Source organism: Harpia harpyja, chromosome 6 (assembly GCF_026419915.1).
Source record: "Harpia harpyja isolate bHarHar1 chromosome 6, bHarHar1 primary haplotype, whole genome shotgun sequence".
NCBI classification, from domain to species: domain Eukaryota; kingdom Metazoa; phylum Chordata; class Aves; order Accipitriformes; family Accipitridae; genus Harpia; species Harpia harpyja.
In genome coordinates this window covers 48,509,271-48,523,354 of record NC_068945.1, presented here as the reverse complement: position 1 = coordinate 48,523,354, position 14,084 = coordinate 48,509,271, and the positions used below count along the sequence as shown (strand labels likewise).

Sequence of the window (14,084 nt, the reverse complement as noted above, 5' to 3'; positions counted from 1 at the left end):
TGAGATCTCACAGGATTTTCCTGGTTTTCTACTGCAGTCTAGCTATCTGCTGTGGTGTATGTCAAAACAATACCTCAAATGGTGGGTTGAAGAGAGAGGGGAAAAAAAAAAATGTTTTGCGTTTCTACAAATATGCTGTAGAATAAAGTATCTTGTTTTATTTTGACAAAATTAAAATAACTGATGGCTTAGCAGTATTCCTGCTATCAGCTTCATTGGGTACTGTGCTGTACTCTTAAACAGTGTTTTTCTTTCTTGTCTTCTCCTTGATGACTAAGTCTTGCCACACAACACTTCAGGAATAGTTGGACAACTAGCCACTGTGTTTAGGAACTGTCAGTACAACAAGACGGCTTTCTGTAACAGACAGAAGTATTTTGGGTAGGACTATAGCCTATAGAGAAACAAATGGAGGGGAAAAAAAGATAGCAAGCTTTTATTTGCTTGTTTACAGTCCACTCATAGAATCACAGAATGGTTTGGCTTGGAAGGGACCTTCAGAGATCATCTAGTTCCAACCCCCCTGCCATGGGCAGGGACACCTTCCACTAGACCAGGTTGCTCAAAGCCCCATCCAACCTGGCCTTGAACACTTCCAGGGATGGGGCATCCACAGCTTCTCTGGGCAACCTGTTCCAGTGTCTCACCACCCTCACAGTAAAGAACTTCTTCCTTACATCTAATCTAAATGCACCTTCTTTCAGTTTAAAGCCATTACCATCACTTCCATTCCTGGCGTGCACTGTACTATTTTCCTCTGCAATGCACAATATGTAGATACTGCAACTTACAAGATGGCAAACATGGTAAAACACCAAAGCCAGATACTACGCAGGGTACACTGTACTGTGACACATGGTGTGGAGAACCCAGAACTACCTCTCACCCAGACTACACTGTGTGAGTGTATCTAGTCTGAGTCACAGCTGCTTATGAACAGCACTTGGAGTATTCAGCCCAGCCTCTTTGGCATGAAGTTATGCTGGCTAAGTTGCTTTCACTCATGGCAGCCCAGGATAGATGGTTTCTGTTGTTGCAGAATGATGCTGAAAATACCAGCATCAATGATGCTATGCCAGTATTCTACATCAAACTCAGGAAGTTGTTTAACTAAGAATCTGTCCTAGTTGTTGCCTATTGAAAGACCTCTTGCTTCAGGATTGTGTTACGACGTACCACATCTCACAAAACACTGTTTAGACCTACCACTGCTTGGACTTACTGCCAGCCTTGCTCTTTGTCAGTGTGCTTGTGCTGTCTTCAGAGAGCAGTGAAGAGATTGTAATGGAGATGGATGATGCTTACTTTATTGCAAGATATAATCCAAAACTTCTGATCAGTATTTCCATGACCTCTGCATAGCAAAGTAGCAGAGGACTGATTATATTGTGATACTTAATAGCTACAAGTTAATAATCTTTTAACCATAATAGTTTGCATGTTGACACCAGTTTCTACAAAGATAAAAAACTAGTTTTATTTTTGAACATTGTGCTTTTATTACTCAGCAAAAGTCAAATGATAAATGCCTATTATCATACGTAGTGTTTATTTTTTCTAGAAGAGTTCTTAGTTTAAGGGGCAAGTACACATTTTTGAGGGAAGAAAAAAAAAATCTTTCATCCAACAACTACGTTTTGCCAATGGAGGAACTCATATACTTTTTTCACTGATAACTATTCTTAACTGTAACTCATATCACCCACAACTAAAATGTGGAAACCTTTTCCCTGAGTTACTAGGAATAGCCTCTGACCGTCTTTAAAAAGTGCTTACAAAGAAGTGCTTATGCCTCGTTGCGATGGCTGCACAAAGCAAGCTTTATGTTGGAGAGGGGGGATTTCTGTCCCTGTTTCTATTGTTATGCATTTAAAACTACATTTTATTTCTAACTCTTTCACCTCACACTGTGTGCTGCTGCTTATTAATGACTGAGAAGCTGTACTGTGTGATATGAAATGACTGTCTTCCTCCTTCTCTTGCAATGTTTCTCATTTCTTTCTGCCTACCCAGCTGCTACTGAAAACCTTGTTTGAAGAGAGGCCTACCCATCGGAACTGTACAGGATTAAACAGTGTTTGCAACTTCAGAACAGTTTCTTCTGGCAGCTTGATGTGCAGGCAGAGCTGGCTGTTCCAGAGGTGTTAGCTTCAATATTCTAGTCATCTCTTTGATGAAGACATATGGCCTGATGAGCTGGAATGAGGAATAGGGAGAAAACAGTATGAGTTCTCGATATTGGTTAAAATCATCTTTCATTTTTACTGTGACAGATAGTTACATAAGTTTCTTTTGGGATATGTGAAGAAAGAATCAGCCACTGCATGCAAAAGTAGCAATGACAGAGTCAGTTGAGTCAGTCTCTGAAAGAAAGAGACAGTTGATCTAAGTCTTATTTTGCATGAAAACCATGTTCTAGTTACTCAGTTCTGTTTACAGGAACAGTCTTTTCCCAAAAAAAGAAAAAAACAAAAACACAACTCTGTCACGGCTGTTTCTGATCTATTAATTCCTTGCCTTACTAAAAAATTACAAAAGCCAGACAGAGGGTTTCCACCACGTCTTGAGGAGCATGTCAGAAGTACATCAGGAGTACATCAAGTCAGGGAACGTAGGAACGCTATTACAAATTTCTCTGTTTCCTCACTTCCCTCCAAATATTGTATTAGACATTGTGGGCTTAAGAAAAGCAAGAAACTGAGAAAGAGGTAGTCTGTAAAGCAGACAATGCCTGAGCCATTTAACATAAGCAGTTAAGAGCTGAAATTTGAAAACCTTTGAAAGACCAGTCAAGCCATTGAAAAAACCTCAGAGGTTTTCTTGCCAGAAACAAAGCACGTAGTACTCAAGTGCACACTAAATGGGTTCTTGTCGTTTTCTCAGTATATTTCAAATGGTAGCAAAGGTCTGAGAAGTCTGTTACATGTTGTAGCGGTCTCAACCTTGCAGCGGTTCCAACAGCTGAATTCTGTACTGTGGCAGCAAGAGTTCCCTCACTGGATGGCCTTTGCTTTTTGAAAAAAGTACCTTAACTTGTAGGTGGCTGCATTTAGATCACAAGTAAAAGGAAAAGTGTGCACTTCTAATAGTATTTTAGAATATGAAGGCTTTATTAGAGTGGCAATCCCTTGTGTTGCTTATTATAGTCTTCTACTGACTATTTTTAATGTTTTTAAGTTCCCTTTAAATTGCTGTTGTTCATCTGTCCATGCTGGTGCAATGTAGGTCATGCCACACTAAGTCACTGATTGATGCAGGAGTTGCTGGGTAAGTATTTTTATATGTTTCATTTGTTATTTCTGCTAGTTCTACATTTTTTTTCCTAACAGCTGTTTAACTGTGCTTTATCTAATAGAAGTTACATCCCTGCCAACTAAATAGCAACATCTTGAAGATCAAACTGTGGGCCTCTGACATGAGCCTAATTATTCAAGTCATACCACTTCGGTAGTCCAAGACACATGCATGACTGGATGCTGCCTCATGCCACGCTGATCAGGCTTCGCAGATATGCTATGTGTATTTTTCCAGATAAAGGGGGGTTGGAGCCTCTGTTATTCATCCTCCTGAAAAATGGTCGGTCTACACCTGAAGGGAAAAAAATTGAGGCTGTAGTTACAACCTGTATTCAACACTTTGTGTGATTGTGTTTTTTTCCATAGGGCCTATTATCCCACTAAGAATATTAAATCAATAGGGCAAGAAATAGAATTCAGTGTGCAGGCAACTGCACGTGCTATTTACTGTCTTCTGCAACCTTGATTTGACAATATTATGAAAGTTTAGTACGCTTTTCTTCTTTAAATAAAATAGCTTCAAGGTGTCAAGAGTACTGTGCTGCACATTTTGGAGCTTAGATAGCAGAATAATGAGTATTCTAAATCTTAATAAGAAACAGGCTCTTTTAAAAAGCAGTATTGGTTTTTTGCAACTAACAAAAGAGGAGAACAGCATTTATTCATAGATTCAGAAACAATTCATTTGTCTCAGTTTTACCAGCCTTGTTAAAATTTATATACTCTGATTATTTAAACAATTGGCTTTTTTTTTTTTTTTTTAATAGTAATGGTAAGGAAAATTCAATACGCCTCTAGGCTGTGGGGAAGGGTGTTCTTCCAGCACATGATGAAGAGTGGGAGTGTAAAATAATCCTTTTGAACTGTTTAAATTTTCTTACAGCTTTAAGTGTCATTTTGTCTCAATATCTCTCTAAAGATATTTCAGTGCCAGTTTCTTGAGAATTGTTCTACAAGAGCAAAAAGGAAATGCTTCTACTGTGGCATCTCACAGAAGTACAGTAAGTGAGGAGGTGATGTGCTGTAGAAGGACAGAAGTCAAACTGCAGACGGTGGAATGAAGACTTCTATTTAAATAAAGAACAAAGTGCTGTTGAAATGTTAAATTTGGAAAGGCTTAGAATTTGTCCGAAAGGCACAGATGAATAGTTCTAGTCTAGAACTAATAGTTTTAAAGAATACTAATGTCAAGGAAGGAAAAAAATAGGAGCCAGAAGAGACTATAGGTAATGAAAGAATACAGTCAATAAAGAGAAAATGCAGAAACAATTTTTGGTTTAAAAAAAAAACCAAAACAAAACAATGACATATATACATAGAAAAACAAACAAAAACCTCCACAAGAATTAGTCACTTTTCTAACCTTTACTTGTTTCTCTTCAGTGCTCTTTGTATATGACTTCTTTTCCCTAACTGGAAGTTGCAGATGATGTGGAACTGCTAGAACTAAACAGACAATTCCTCTGTCATCTGGTGCGTATACAGCTGGCAATGTAAATGCCTGAGTGTTGTGTTTCATCTAGATTGTCTAGGCTACCTCTTTCGCTGATGGAGAGAAATTACTCTGGAAGGCTGTTTACTTCATCCTAAAATGTGTCTAGAATATGCAAATTAATCCCTGAAGGTGCCTGTCCCTCTCCACTGACTGGAGAGGGAGTCTAGAAACTGAGACAAGCTAAGTTCTGGGTAACTGAAGCTAGGTGAAGGGGGGAAACCTGCCCTAGCTGCCTGTGTCATCTGTTCCCAGAAGCACAGGAAGCAGCTCTTCTGTAAGTTAATGAAAAGCAGTGTAGCTAAGAGGGGATATGACGATGTTCAGAAAAATGACACAACTGGAATTTGGGGTTTTTTTTCTCTTGCTGAGGAAGTAAAGGTTGCTGATGTAAACTGGTTTACTGTGGAATATAGTAGCACAAAAGGAAATGCTTCAGTGATCACTAAGTACTGAAAAGCTGCATTAGCAGAAGAATAATTCTGAGTCATGATGGCAAAGCTCAGTACATCTTAATGTGAGGAAGTATGTTAACTTGAGGTGTTAAGTGCAACTGACATCAAACTATTCTCATTAACAACAGTGATCATGTGGAGAATAAATTAAGGCCTATTTAAGTACAGTGTTACTAAGTTTGTCAGTAAATCTAAATTTACAAAAGCCTGGTGCCAAAGACCTTGGTTTATTGATAAATGGGGAGATCTATTCATTATGACAGCACTCCTCAAATCACACCCACACTGCAAGTCCAAGAGACTTGCATGAATTATCTTAGCTCACTTTAAAATGAATGAACAGTTAACAGTGTTTGTGATGCAAAATAAACATGTGAGTTCAGCAGTTGTTCAAATATATACCTTGTCTATATGGGAATGTTACTTCCCATTAGGAAAGTCCTGGACAGAACTTGGGTCCTTTTTCATTTGCTTTTGGTACACTTTAATACAACAGAATTCAGTTACCATCTTCAAGGAAAATACTGCCGCTTTTCTGTTTATACTTTGGAGTATGCACAATGTAAAAGTATGTAAATATTGTGGTTCATGGTTCATTCCTTGTAGTTCTTTCATCTGTGAAGAAAGTGCATCCGAAAAGTATCAAAATTAAGGGAAGGTGAGAAGTAATGGAAATTCAGAGTAGGAAAGATAGCAGAGATGAATAATGGAGAGGAATAATAGAGAAATATTTCCATGAGTGCTCTCCTTAAGGAGAGGTACGTGGCAGCAGCGTTGAATCTGCACATGGGTATTGAAGGTGTAGCTGGTGCTGTTCTAGCTGGTCGCTGAGGGAGCTGGGTGAGTAGTGCTTTGTGGCTTCTCAGTTCCTCCATAAAACCATACAGATGATAATGCGGGGAGGAGGTCCATGAAATATATCCTGTGTGTCAGGTTTTAACATGCTTGGGCATGTCTTTAGTGGCATACAATACAAGTAGGGTCCCAAAAAACACTTTGCTTCAATAACAGCTGGGGTATTTGGCTGCTTTTTTGTGAATGGAAAGCTCTCCCTTAATGTGCCTTGTAGTACAATGACACTTGGCAGAAGTGTGTGTTTTCGCAAGAGATCTGGGTATTCCTAAATAATATGTCTGAAAAGCAACAAAATGTGTCACTGTATGAGTACCAGGAAGATGATCCCAGTCACTGTCAACCTGGCGGGTGATCGCTATCACAATATTTGAGTGTGTTTAGAGGGGTCATAGCAACCAGAAGAGCAGCCCTGCTAGTGCAAGGGGCAAATGGGAAGTGGGGTTGTCCTTAATAGCAAGATTTTCTTAAGCAACCACATGTACCATGTTGACCGTAAGACAAAAATGTGCTCCAAAGAAAAAGCCAAAGTGCTGCAACCTGTGTTATTTCAGTTGGTCCTCTTCAGCAGGGTGGCCCGGGGGCAAGGTTGGTGTCCCAGGGTGAGGGAGGGTGGCCAGGCGGCAGCCCACGGCACAGCTCGGCAGAGCAGTGGGTGCCTGAGCGAGGTGCGGTTGCTGCAGCACTTACGGATCTGCCCTCGGCACAGACTGGGTATGCTAGGCCATCTGGGGCAGAGTGGAGCAGCACCCGTACGAATCCCTGGCAGCAGGCGGGGTGGAGGGGAGAAGCACAAAAATATGCATATTATCAGCTCTTGGCAATTTGCTGAAAATATTTTTGGGGGAAGCCAAGGGCCTCGTGGTGGGTTCCATTCTGTTGCTAACAGCCGTGCCCTGGGGCAATGAAGAGGACAGGATAGCGAGGACAGAAGGGTACTCAAAATTTCCCTTTTGGCTTCCCTTAAATTAGTGAGGAAACAGCACAGATGGGAAAAGTGAGGCAGAAGAAGAAATCCAGCATGAACATTCCCTGTAGAGTGCCTAAAATGAAGACATTCTTTGTGTGGAACAGGACAGCAAACAAAAGGCATTTTCACCTCTATCATTTGTTTTGGGGAGAGCTCTCTGAAGACTGTTCATGTCTTGCTTATAGAAAAGGATAGTGACAGTAATTATCAGCCCTGTAACCCTCCAGATGTGTATTTCCACCCTTGAAACAGCATGCTGGTTTTTGTAGGCACCCTACTTCTGCCACTGGCCCAACAGCCCATGCTGGAAGGGGCAGGTGCTGACGTGGGCAGAAGCAGTCAAGTTCAGTGTGTGCTGTACTGCTGTCACACTGACGGGTGATGCAACTCATTTGACCTGTCCAAATTTCTGTAGTGTTGAGGTTGTGCTGGAGTTGCCTGGTTGAAGACTTGATGTTTGTCAGATGTGGCGATTTTTAACTTCTGACCAAAGGAATTGCTAATAATAAGCTAGTAAATAGTGTGCAATTAACTTTCTCAGGGTGTTCATTAATTTTACTTAAGCCACCACCCATTTTTAAAAGCAACTTGTTTGCCAGAGTCTTCAGTCAGATTTCTGCAGTATAATACTACCAAGCTTTTTTTAAAGTGTGTTATACTAGGTACCACTAACTAGGTAATAAGTCATCCCAGTACATTCCAGGTGAATGTTAGTCCCATTTGCACTAAAAAGGGTAACTGTAATATTACCCCTTTGTACTTCAGCATGTCCTGAAATTAAGTCTTAAAAATGCTTGTGTGCTATAAGCATATATGGCCTTTATGGTAGTGCCCTGTACGTGAAGCTCATTTGTGTGTGGAGTCATTGCTACCACCACAGAAAAATCTAGCAAGAGAAAATTTAAATAACAGATTTTTTTTAAAAAGTGACTCATTGCAGAAGTACACATGAAAAGAAACAGATTACAAAAAGGAAGAATTAATTTTTACATAACTTATTAATAGAAGAAATAAAAATAAATTCATTACAGACAGATTAATGCTGTTGTTTGTAAACTATGTAATCTTTACCCAGATTAAACTGCAGATCTGCCTGGGATTGAAGTCAACAAGATTTGGTCTGGACTCAAAAGCCAATCTTCATTGTCCTGCTGCCTGCTTGTAGAGATACCCTGAAATAAAGTAAGTTAACATTGTTTCCTCAGCATGAGAAGAAGTGTTAACAGTTCAAGATAGCTTTCCCTTCTGGTTTTCATTCTTACATCCTAGTGTTTGCATCACTCTGTGTATTGCCAGGCAAGAGCAGAGTGCTACCTCTAGTCGTAACATACTGAGGAAGGACTAACATGTCATGAACAAGAATCAGCCCTACGTACACCATATCTGAAGATACGGTAGTGAATGGTCTGGTGACACTGGTTTGAATTGCACATTAATGTGGTCTCAAACATGTTCCTTTTATAAATGATGCTTCAAACATTTTAAGAGTAAATTAATCAAATAACCAGCTGGAAATCAACTCTTAACCTCACATGGTAGGTACATTTAAAAAAAATCTCTTGAAAACAATGAAGTGCTTTAAAAGTACATTCTCTTCTCTTTTCTTCTGTTAGTCTGCAGTGCATCAAGCTCATTGTTACTTCCTACAAAGTAAAATTATGTTTGAGACCCTGGAGCAACTGTGTTCCAAAAATGTCTATTTTAGTAATTACTTGTGCTCCTACTGTAAAAGGAATTTGCCATTTCCAGGTTTTTATAATGGAAGGTTTTGTATTGGACTTGTGGCTGGAAACCTGTAGCAAGCTGTACCTTGTAATCCACAAGCCTGAGGTAGCAGGTATCTGTATTCAGCCAAAATTCCAAATAAAATTTTTGTCAGTAAGCCTTCAGCTGAATGACAAAACAACTCCTCAAGGGATTATCTGATGTAATCTGAAGATAGGGCCTAGACACAAAGAAGTAAATTCACTCATGTGAGCAATGGCATTGAAATTCAGGCATTTTCCTAGACAGTGCTGAGCACTCCATGCTTGAAGAATAATGTAATTTAAGCTTGTAAGTAACCTCATAGACTTCACAGACTTTTTGAACCTGCTTTGAGAAGCAAAGGGAAACTGTAGATCTGTTTATTTCAAGAGGGTTTTTTTCCACATCTCCTTTTTGTGCAGTAGGTTTGGAACGTATGCAGAAAGCCTCATGATGTTTGAGGAAGATGTTGACTCAGTGTCCTGAGTGTCTGAATTTAAATGTAGACAGCTAATGGTATGTTAAAAGTGTGAACAAACCCACAACTTCCATGCGGTCAGACCTATGGGGTTGTCAGTTTACTTAACTCATATGAAAGATTGGTAACTGCAGAACAGGTTAAGAACATGAGAAATTAAATCATCCCAGTTTCCAGTTAAAGGTTATCCCAAGCATTTTCTTTTAAAAAATATCAGTGTACTGTTTGCATCTGGAAAGCCAAGTTCTTGCTGAGCGTTTTTGATGCTTTGAAAAGCAAGTGCTTTGTGTAGTGTAGATACAGGTTCTGTATAAGGACGTCATCCACTCTCCACTGACTGCAAAGGAAGGAATCCCATTAAAAGCTCAGGAGGTAATACAATTTAAAAAATAAAAGAAAATAACATTTTCAGGAAGTGCATTGTCTTTACATCAGTGTGTATTTGCATGCATTGAGGCTGAAAACCTTTAAATTATGACCTTCGGTCAGGTACTCATCCAATCTCTCCCCTTTTAACAGAACATTACACATATAATGCAAATTTTTGAACAGCTGCCTGCATATTTTGTGGTAGATGTATGCAGTGTAATAATCCATTAACGCCTGAGCAGTTCCATTAGCACAGATAGAATGAGACAGGTACCTCCAATTCTTCTGCCTCACCAACATCATCTGTGGCAGCACTGCCTGGGGAGGCATATACCTCCCTCTCCCTAGCAAAGTATGAAATTGCCGCACACCCTCTGGAGTGCCTCAGACTGATCAAATCCATTGCATTTAAAGAAAATGCATAGCCTGATTTAACTCCCACTGCCAGCAGTTTCATGCCATGTATTTTAGACTTTGGTGGAGTTACTCCTGCTTGCCATTGGGTGATGCAGAGCAATGTTTACACTGGCACCTTATTTCTTTCTTCAGATAATAGGTTTTTGTAGGTTTAATCAGGATAACTGTTAAAGATTGTTGCCACTATGATATTCCTTTAATAATTTTTCCCAGCTTCATTTCTTTTAGTAATCAAAAATGTGTATTTATCTTACATTCAGATAAGAAAATACATTATGATCTAATATTGCAAAGACTAATTTTCCTTTTGTCGTTTTAGGATCATGATGAACAACTACAGCCCACAGATACTAAGCTGAATGCCTGAAGGGCAGCATCAGTTTTTCTGCAGATACTACCTGTCTTGCTTGACTTGACTGTTTTTTACTTGACTTTTTCTTCTAATGTGAAAACATCATTATATACTAATTTAATTCTGCTCCAGCAGAATCTTTATTGAATAATCTAAGCCTATAAGCTTTTTCCATCAAATACCTATGCTGTTGTTATTGTCATATATCTAGCAGCTTGTGAATCAGCATAAAAGTTATTCATATGCTGTGATTTTCTGTATCAAAAAGTAAGTACATATTTAATATCTTATAAATGCCTTCAAAAAGGCTGTTACATCAAATAATTATTTCAGAGTTTATCAACCAAATTTGTAATTTTGTCCAAATGCTTTTGATACAATTTGCTTCGAATGTGAATTTCTGGGTTCCTGGTGTAACACCTGGTCTTCTCTTCAGCTTCTCAGCAAAATACATCAGTTAGAAGAAGCTACAGTGACACAATGGCAAAGCTGGAAAGCCTTTGGTTCCTGCCAGCAGAAAATATTACGTGATCTGACATTAGCAGGGTTGGGAAGAAGCCACATCCATTCCACAGCCTTCAACCTGGGGCAGCGTCTGCCCTTATCTTGTTGATTGGCATTAGTTATACTGTACACAGCATGGTCTCTACAATTTCTCCTCAGGGCCAGCTGCATGGCCTGTAGTTCCCCATGTCATGGCACTTAATTATGGGTAAAATGGTATGTTTCTTCCAGACTAAATAGAACTTCTTCAGGGTTCAAGCAGTTGTTTAAGTTCAAAATTATTCAGATCTATTTTTTAATGAACTCCTTAATATACTGACTGCAGATTAACTGGTTCCCTTAATTTGGTGGGGTTTTTTCACATGACTAGTTATTTTTTAACAAGCTCTAGTAGATAATGATGGAATATAAAGTATCTCCCCCTTACTGCAATATATTAATTTTATCTTCCTGCTACTTTGCAAAGAAAATGCTAATTTAGTGTAAGTCCATTTTCTGCATCATGACTGACAGCTTTACCCTCCCTACCCACACTCTGATCTGTTTGGCTGTTAGGGTTTCATCTTCTTGTGGTTTAACCCCAGCTGGCAACTAGGCGCTGTGCAGCTGCCCACTTATTTTCCCCCAGTGGGATGGGGGAGAGAATTGGGGGAGGGGAGGGAAGAGTAAAACTTGTGGGTTGAGATAAGAACAGTTTACTAATTGAAATAAAATATAATAATAGTAGTGAAAAGGAAGATAACAAAAAGAGAGATAAAATCCAAGAAAGACAAGTGATGCACCATGCAATTGCTCACCACCCACTGACCGATGCCTGAGCAGCCATCTGCCCCTCCTGGCCAACTCCCCCCAGTTTGTATATGGGCCATGACATCCTATGGTATGGAATATCCCTTTGGCAGGTTCAGGTCAGCTGTCCCAGCTATACTCCCTCCCAGCTTCTTGTGCACCTCCTCACTTGCAGAGTATGGGAAACTGAGAAATCCTTGATTTAGGATAAGCACTCCGTAGCAACAACTAAAACAACATCAGTGTGTTATCAACATTATTCTCACACTGAATCCAGAACACAGCACTGTACCAGCTACTAGGAAGAAAATTAACTATCCCAGCTGAAACCAGGACACATCTGTTCCAACTTTATATAAGGAACTTTGCCACTTGTCTTTATCCCCACAAACAAAAGGGATTTGATCAATAACTTCAGCTTATAGCTTTCGGCATACTCTAACTTTAGCAGTAGGGGCTTATGCCAAAATCAGTATTTTATAAAATAAATTCAGCATAATGGGGAAATTATTCAACCATTGATATTCTCTGTTCAGAGGTAAGTAGCTCCGTACAGTCAAGTTAATACTGGAGACCTCTATGTTATTACACCTAGATGACAGCAGCACCCAGCGAGAGCTCGGCCAGGCTGCAGCCTGCCTGTGCTGAATGATGTACAAATGCAGACCATGTGCAAACATGTGCAGTGGCTTAGCCTTACTAATGTGAATGTTTAAACTTTTTTTAGTATGGCTGACTGTAGGACAATAAGATTAAGGAAGTGTGTCAGGTTTTATGGAACGAGGGACACAACCAGCAGTATGTGCAGGTTTGCCAAAACTAACAGAACAGCACACGAATTAAAAATGTTTTGCCCAAGGCTACATCAGTTACATTCATAGGATTACAAGGAAAACCTGTTTTGTTGATAGATGAGAATCCAGCTCTTCAGTAAATGTATGTAATCTTACCCTAATAGCTCTTATGGGTGACATCACTTACAAAGCAAAATGTTTGCAGCCAGGAATGGAGGGACATGATTTGCAGCAGCTATACAGCACTTAATGCCACAGTAGCTCTCAAGGGCATGTTTTCTTTCTGGGTTTGGGCATTTTTCCAGATGTAACAGAGACATGAAATACTACCTATGTAACATAAGGTTATAGAATAGGTTTAGCATGGAAGGGACCTCTGGAGATCATCTAGTCCATCTCTCCTGCTCTGAGCCCATCCAACAGGGTCAGGTTGCTTAGGGCCACGTACAGTTGGGTTTTTAATAGCTCCAAGGATGGAGACTGCTTCGCTGAGCAACCTCTTCCAGTGTTTGACCACCATTATGGTAATTTTTTTTTCTTGCACCTAATTAGCATTCCTATTGCTCACACATGTTCTTTCCTTCTCATAGGAAGGTGAAAAGTATTTCTTCAATAATCTTCTAAAATAAGAGAAATAAAGTAAAGCCAAATAAAAAAATTTGTCAAAACTGTCTGAAGCAAGCAGAAATTTCTTACAATATATCTGGGAGGATCTGTTTGCAATTTTGTCCTTTACTGAAGGACTGATAATTACTATCTCTGGAACAAGACAGAATTAGTATTACTTCAAACCTTTATCAGTTTAGTTTGCCTTGTGATAATTTTGGGCATCAAATTTGCTTGCACACCATTTTAACATTAAGTCAATAGAACTACTCAGAGGATGTAAATTACAGAAAATATATTTATTATTCAGGTTTTGAGCTGTAGTTTTACTTGGTTCAAGGGCACAAGAGGCTAGGATACTCCAGATAGATAGCCCTAAAATCTAGATAACGCAGATGCAGACAGCAAAAACGAGAGAGTCACACTAATGACCCTGCATGGCACAGCACTCCAGACTCCTGGGGAACGAGTTCCTGTTCCTCAGCCCAGGCAGGTTTCTTGCCTTTGTCCCACACTACACCTGAGCTACTAAGCCCTGTGGGAAGCTGGGACAAGGCTACTGGATGGACTAGAAGGACTTTGCTGTTTGTCACTTACTTCTAAGCATTGGGCAGTTTGGTTGCAGTGATGGTTCAGACCCAGCTGCTGGACATCCTGAAGACTGTTGGACTTGTGCAGATCAGAACTGCAACTGCAGGGGACACTGTGGGTTTGTGGATGCAAACACTGCGTTAGTGCACAGACAGCCTGCTAGCACATAGCAAACCTGACTTATTCAGGACATACAGGACTGGGCAGGTAATAGGCGTGGCGTGCCTGTAGAAATTGTGAGGAGTCTCTCTTATCTGTGCCAGACTTCATGCACTTCTGTCAGGGAAATCACAGGAACGCAGCAGTACTACCGCAGGGTGCAATGCAGATGCTGCCTACTGCTGCTGGACTCAAGCTGGTTCTGACAGGGGCA

General features: G+C 39.9%; 1 long non-coding RNA gene across 2 annotated transcripts in view; it reads right to left on the bottom strand.

The window, feature by feature from the left end:
- Nucleotides 1-1,892: 1,892 nt before the first annotated feature.
- Nucleotides 1,893-14,084, bottom strand: part of LOC128142961 (uncharacterized) — a 22,960-nt gene continuing 10,768 nt past the window's right edge. For both annotated transcript variants that reach the window (XR_008235576.1, XR_008235577.1), the window contains one exon: nucleotides 1,893-2,196. This is a non-coding gene — a long non-coding RNA (uncharacterized LOC128142961). The remainder of the gene's footprint in view (nucleotides 2,197-14,084) is intronic.